General features: G+C 34.1%; 1 protein-coding gene across 1 annotated transcript in view; it reads left to right on the top strand.

Annotated features, from left to right (window-relative positions):
- LOC136825565 (general transcription factor II-I repeat domain-containing protein 2B-like) overlaps nucleotides 1–7,500 on the top strand; it is a 30,581-nt gene that overhangs the window by 726 nt on the left and 22,355 nt on the right. The gene's annotated exons all lie outside the window — the stretch shown is intronic.

Here is a 7,500-nt window from a genome sequence, read left to right as displayed (position 1 = left end):
TGTGAAATCTTCACCGCTAGACACGGTACCTGCCTTTTAGAAGGAAAGGAGGAAGGCATAAAGACTCTTGTTATGAAGTACTAAAACGTTCTCAGATTAATATCCTGATGAGATAATGAAATTTTGTGCAAAAATATCAGTCTACTTTAGGATTAGGCATCTTAACAAGCAAATTAAAGTAACAAAGCGAAAGAGGGAAGGTGAAACAAACAGGAGTTGCCAGGAAAGGCAAACTAAAAACGTGAATGAGTTCATAAACTAATACTTCTTGTTTGATGTTATATCCTGATTAAGAAAAAAACAAAGATGGAATAACATATTTGTATTTAACATGCATGCTAGATGATAAACCCTAAATAACTGCAGGAACTTTTTGGATAAAGTGAAATAAAAGATGGAAAGCAGAGTAGCTGCGATTGAGAAATAAAACACAAAGAAAGTAGAGTGGAAGTGCGATGTGTCACTCAGCTTGGGGCCCCAGATAGCATCGCGTCGGGGTGAAAGAAAGAAAGAAAATGCCTGCCTCTGTCTGGCTGACCTGTAAAAATAAGTGGGTTCTGGTTCTAGTGGTGTCTCATTTTTTCGGCCAATCTTGAATTTTCACACATTAGGGCATTCTTCAGCTTTCGTTCTCCTCTTCTGCCTCTTAGCCCTCTTGTATTACACACAGGGTCATCTTCATTGACACTGCTTTTTCCCCATGGACAGTCAATAACAATGGCTCTAATCCATGAGGGCTAGACTCAGAACCACCCTCACACATGAATACTTTTCCCAAATAGGAGACTTCTGCTCCACAAGTTTTGTAGAGCTCCATTGCCTCTCTTCCTGCACCTGGCTGATGGTTTCTTGTATTCAGCCATCTTCAGGGACTTCCCCAAGAGGCCGACACGAGTGCACACTGTCCATCCATCCACTCTTCCGTTGTCCCCGGGACCATCCATTGATCCTACCATAATCAAGTCGTCCATTAGCCCTTCTTGTCAGGCTGTTGAAATCATTGTGTTCAACCTGATCGGAGGCTGTCTCTCACACTTTTTATCACTGTCATGATAACCTACTCAAATTTCATCGTACACAAACATCAGCCACTTAACAGTGTTTCATATGCGATCTGTTTTTCGTATACTACATTATGACCTTTGTCCTCTGCTTCATCCCGGACTTTTTACACCAAGTCATCCGGAAAAGAAGTTGTGGTTTTGAAGATACAACACAACAGTGTCACTTTTTTGGTTTCAGAGCATGAGCTCACTTGACCTTTAGTGTCACTGTAAAAGTTGTAACCACCCTCAGCAGTAGAATGAACACAAGTGTCACTTTTTGGTTTCAGAGCATGAGCTCACTTAACCTTTAGTAGAATGCATCCCTCTGCACCTCATTAAGGTATCCAGCTTTGGATGTGACAAGGTGTTTTCCCGAGTTACTAATATTCGTTTATAATCTTGTGAAAAGTTTCCCATTACTTTTACGCTTTTATTATTATTATTATTATTATTATTATTATTATTATTATTATTATTAATATTATTATTATTATTATTATTATTATTCTCTTGCAGAGTGACATATTATGGATGCCAAATGGCTTCATGTATGGAGCATCAAAAGATATCAAGAATTGTTGAACGTCTTTCACATTGGTATTTGCTAATGATTTTGTGAAGTATTATATATATGTAGATTCAAGATTCATTCAGCGACAGATGTAGACCATTAAAGGATTAAAATTAGTTCACATAGGTAAGTTGTTCCCAAGTTATTGTGTTTTGTTTGATATAAAAAGTTTTCAATAGTTTATAGTATCTTTATAGTATAATGTATATACAATATTTGTGTTTGTTTGTGGTCGCACACAAACATTTGTTTATATGCACCTGCACATTTCTTTTGCATAGGATTTGTATGGTGTATATGGAGAAAGTGATTGATTAATGTGTGTGTGTGAAATGTTAGGATCAAAGGAATTTAATTGGTGAAATGTCGATGAGCTCCGGGTGCAGTCCGATTTCCACATCAGTATCGGCTTCTTCACGCGTCCTCCTCTCAGATTGCACCGCACACCCTCCCTGTCTTGCGCTTCTGCTCGCACTTCAACTTGTAGTGGAACATACTGCTGATAATCGTCCTTGCAGGTGTATGAAGCATCCAGGAAATGATGTGGGTGTTTCCTGCATTTTGCTGAGTTGACGACAGCAATTAAAATGGCAGTGGCGTATTTTCTCTTGAAATCCACCGCTCCTTTTGAAGAAACAATGACTGAATGTTGTACAAAAATGTGTGTCTACTTTTGATCTCAGAATGCAGTTTTGATAACAAATTACGTGTTTGCTTAAGAAGCACCTTTTTTGGTTAGTAAGTTACAGAGGACTAGTAAATGAATCTCAGTAACTGTGAGCTGGAAAATCACCTGCTTTCTGATCATACATTTTATCTGGTCTCACACCTGTGTAAAGAGAGAGAATGTAGTGTTGATGGGCGTAGTAATACCCTCTTCTTTTGTTATAGGAGTTTGGGTATTGCCAGCGTATGTAAATGCATTTCAAACTTGAGGAACTCTTGATGCACTTGATTCGAGAGATGTAGATTGACCGTCACTACAGTAGAACAGTCTGATTCCTTCCTAGTGATGAATGAAGGAAAACCGAAAGAAGGACGCCGAATGTAAAAGACGCAGGGCGTAGAGTACGTTGTACAAGCAAGTGAGTTTGTTCTTTGTGGTTTCAAGTTTATATTTATACTGAAAATGTTTACATTTGGAAGTTAGGTACTTTTAATGGAACTAAGATTCCAGGAAGATAGGGTCATGTTGATATTGCTCGTTTCTTTATAGACTTAAAGATGTCCCAGAATATATATATATATATATATATATATATATATATATATATATATATATATATATATATATATATATATATATATATATATATATATATATATATATATATATATAGTGTGTGTTGTGTGTGTGTGTATATATATATATACAGTATATATATATACACACACACGTATATATATATATATATATATATATATATATATATATATATATATATATATATATATATATATATATATATATAAGATCTCTCCTGGTCCTTTTCTGTCAACTCCAAAGTCAAGGTGCCTTCCCAGGATCAGACACACTTCTGCAGAAAAGGGCTGATAGGTTGTCAGGCCCATTTAACATGGTTGAGCCTGACTTCAGACTTGGCTTCATCCCAGTTTCTCATGAGGTGCCTATACTACTGAGGGTTGAGCGAGGAGAGGTGTTGGTGTGTTGTGCCATGTCCTGGGCTGCCATTGCAAGCTGATGAGCTCTTTCTTTCTCCCTCTCCTGTCTTTCTGCCTCTTCTCGTTTCTCCTGTATTCTTTCCTTCCACTTCTCCTGTCTCTCTGCCTCGTGTCATTTCTCTTGGGCTATTCTTCCTTTCTCCTTCTCTTGTCTTTCAGCCTCTTTCCGCCTTGGCAAAATCTACCCTCCCTTGGGCCCATTCCCTCAGGGCTTGTCCTGAAAGTCCCATGTCCTTTCCAGCAGACATGTAAAATTTGAAGTCCTCATTTTGCTGGGCTCTGGATGTCGCAAACATCTTGAGATAACACTTATATGGGTGTGACCCGTTAGAAAATCAATATATCTGAAACACTCGGGGTGTCTCAAAGTACTCAGGGTGTCCCAAAGGACTCAGGATGTCCAGAAGGACTCAGGGTGTCCCAAAGGACTCAGGGTGTCTTGAAAGACTCAGATTATCCCAAAGGACTCAGGGTGTCTGAAAAGACTCAGGGCTGTACGAGTGAACAGTTTCAATATGTCTGACGAGACTCAAGAGACTGTTCAAAATGAACAGATTCAGGGTGTCTGAATAGACTCAGTTTGTCTGAAAAGACTCAGTCAAAATTTAGTATGTCTAAATAAGACAAATATGTCTGAATAAGACAAATCTCAGCATGTCTGAAAAGACTGTTAAAAATTTATGTCTGAATAAGACAAATTTCAGTATGTCTGAAGAGACTCAGTTGTTCAGAATGAATGAAAATTGATATGTCTGAAAAGACAAATGTGTCTGAATAAGAAAATTATCAAATGTCTAAAGACTTAGTTAAAATTTAACATGTCTGTTAAGACAAATTTCAAGGTGTCTCAAAAGATTGTAAAACTTAATATGTCTGAATATATATATATATATATATATATATATATATATATATATATATATATATTATATATATATATATATATATATATATATATATATATATATATATATATATATATATATATATATATATATATATATATATATATATATATATATATATATATATATATATATATATATATATATATATATATATATATATTATATATATATATATATATATATATATATATATATATATATATATATATATATATATATATATATATATATATATATATATATATATATATATATATATATATATATATATATATATATATCCTTAGAAGACGGAGCTGCAGCTCTAGGTACATCTCATCAGGGGAAGCATAGGGAAGGCGTCGTACTCAGGTACATTTATTTTGCCAACGTTTCACGATTCATAATCGCATCCTCAAGGCTATAATAAAGATACAAACGAACTTAAAACCAAGCACTGCATAATCCATTAAAATTACGCAATATTTAATCAAATTTAATGAACATCAGCATGTAGAAAGTTTGAAAATAATTTATGAACATCTTAAAACAGGAAATTATACTAAACATTAAAAATATGTACAAAATATCTATAAGATTCTAAAAACAGTAAAAAATATTTAAAAAAAATATATAAAACATTTAAAACACTAAAAATTTTATGGCTATTCTGTACCTTATCCTCAAAAGGACAGGCAGTGACTGAGAGTTTCGTAAAAACAAACAGCGCACCTTAGGCAATAAACAACTGTACAGAGGAGGATTGCATATTTAAAGACGGAACTATCTTTTTATCATAAGGACTCCAAGATTGTTAGGTCGTTTTCATTATGTACTTGACCTATAATTGCAAAGTCCTTATCTTCAATGTATGCTTTGCATGACCTAGAATGGTTCTAATATTTGACTGTTCAGGATTTGATAATCTATTGCCCGTTCTAAAACTTACGCCCCTGTAAATCTATTCTCACCTTGAGTAGCCTCTTCGTACAACCCACATAAGTCCCGTGATCACATCTCGGGCACGTATATTATAAATAACATTAGATTTTAGAAGAGGACTAAGGCGGTCTTTCATTCTGAACAGGGATCCGATCGTTAATGGATTTTTTGGAACTATTTTAAGGTTTAGGGCCGGGAATTCTTTTTGAATTATTGTCAGGAACTTTTTCCTGAAAGGTCGTCATGTAAAAAGGAAGCTGGCAAACATTTTCAATTTTGGTGCTGTCATGAAACTGATGGTACCTCCATGAACCTAGCATTTAGCATTTTCCTTAGCATTTTAAACAATAGTTTGTCTGGAAAGCAGTTATTTTTAAGATACTGGGAAAGAAAGTTAATTTCCTCATTAAAAAGTAAACCAATTAGAGGTATGAGAGAAGGCCCTGTGGAGGAGAGTTGAGATAGTGTTGAGTTTAAAACTATAAAAACAAGAACTATAAAATTGATACTAACCCAGTAAAAGTCTTTTTTTCTAAAAACCCCAGTGTAGAAGCCTTGTTCATTCCTGGACACTAAAACATCTAGAAAGGAAGCTTGTTATTTTCTTCTTCATCAAGTGTAAATCTGATATTAGGGTGTAAGGTATTGACAAATTCTGAGAACTGTTCTGCATTAAACTTGTTTCGGAATAAGGCAAAGTGTCATCTACATATCTACTGATAAAACTGTGGCAAGAGTGTAAAAATCATCAAAAATAGGCTCCTCCAGTGAGCACATGAAAATATTAGCAAGTGTCTAGTGGGATCCCATTGCCACCTTCCACTTGTCTGTACAAAAAACCATTAAAATGAAAGTCATGTCCTGCACGGCTAATTCTAAAAACTGTTTAAATAACTGGCGATAAAATTTCTAGATGTTTTAGTGTCCAGGAATGAACAAGGCTTCTACACTGGGGTTTTTAGAAAAAGACTTTTACTGGGTTAGGTATCAATTTTTATAGTTCTTGTTTTTATAGTTTTAAACTCAACACTATCTCAACTCTCCTCCACAGGGCCTTCTCTACCTCTAATTGGTTTACTTTTAATGAGAAATTAACTTTCTTTCCCAGTATCTTAAAAATAACTGCTTTCCAGACAAACTATTGTTTAAAATGCTAAGAAAATGCTAAATGCTAGGTTCATGGAGGTACCATCAGTTTCGACAGCACCAAAATTGAAAATGTTTGCCAGCTTCCCATTTTACATGACGACCTTTTCAGGAAAAAAGTTCTGACAATAATTCAAAAGAATTCCCGGCCCTAAACCTTAAAATAGTTCCAAAAATCCATTAACGATCGGATCCCTGTTCAGAATGAAAGACCGCCTTAGTCCTCTTCTAAAATCTAATGTTATTTATAAATATACGTGCCCGAGATGTGATCACGGGACTTATGTGGGTTGTAAAGAAGAGGCTACTCAAGGTGAGAATAGATTCCACAGGGGCGTAAGTTTTAGAACGGGCAATAGATTATCAAATCCCGAACAGTCAAATATTAGGAACCATTCTAGGTCATGCAAAACATACATTGAAGATAAGGACTTTGCAATTATAGGTCAAGTACATAATGAAAACGACCTAACAATCTTGGAGTCCCTTATGATAAAAAGATAGTTCCGTCTTTAAATATGCAATCCTCCTCTGTACAGTTGTTTATTGCCTAAGGTGCGCTGTTTGTTTTTACGAAACTCTTTCAGTCACTGCCCGTCCTTTGCGAGGATAAGGTACAGAATAGCCATAAATTTTTAGTGTTTTAAATGTTTTATATATTTTTTAAATATTTTTACTGTTTTTAGAATCTTATAGATATTTTGTACATATTTTTAATGTTTAGTATAATTTCCTGTTTTAAGATGTTCATAAATTATTTTCAAGCTTTCTACATGCTGATGTTCATTAAATTTGATTAAATATTGCGTAATTTTAATAGATTATGCAGTGCTTGGTTTTAAGTTCGTTTGTATCTTTATTATAGCCTTGAGGATGCGATTATGAATCGTGAAACGTTGGCAAAATAAATATACCTGAGTACGATGCCTTTCCTATGCTTCCCCTGGTGAGATGTACTTAGAGCTGCAGTCTCCGTCTTTAAGGATATATATATATATATATATATATATATATATATATATATATATATATATATATATATATATATATATATATATATATATATATATATATATATATATATATATATATATATATATAAATGTGTGTGTATGTATATATATACTGTATGTATGTCATGAAACTAAGACAATACCAGTAGTGTCTTTGCAACTGTATAATAGTGATATTGTAATCAAACCATGATTGTATTTCACAGTAATAG

This window comes from Macrobrachium rosenbergii, chromosome 38 (assembly GCF_040412425.1).
Source record: "Macrobrachium rosenbergii isolate ZJJX-2024 chromosome 38, ASM4041242v1, whole genome shotgun sequence".
In the NCBI taxonomy this organism is placed as follows: Eukaryota; Metazoa; Arthropoda; class Malacostraca; order Decapoda; family Palaemonidae; genus Macrobrachium; species Macrobrachium rosenbergii.
The sequence above is the reverse complement of the archived record's forward strand: the minus strand, read 5'-3'. Positions and strand labels throughout refer to the sequence as shown.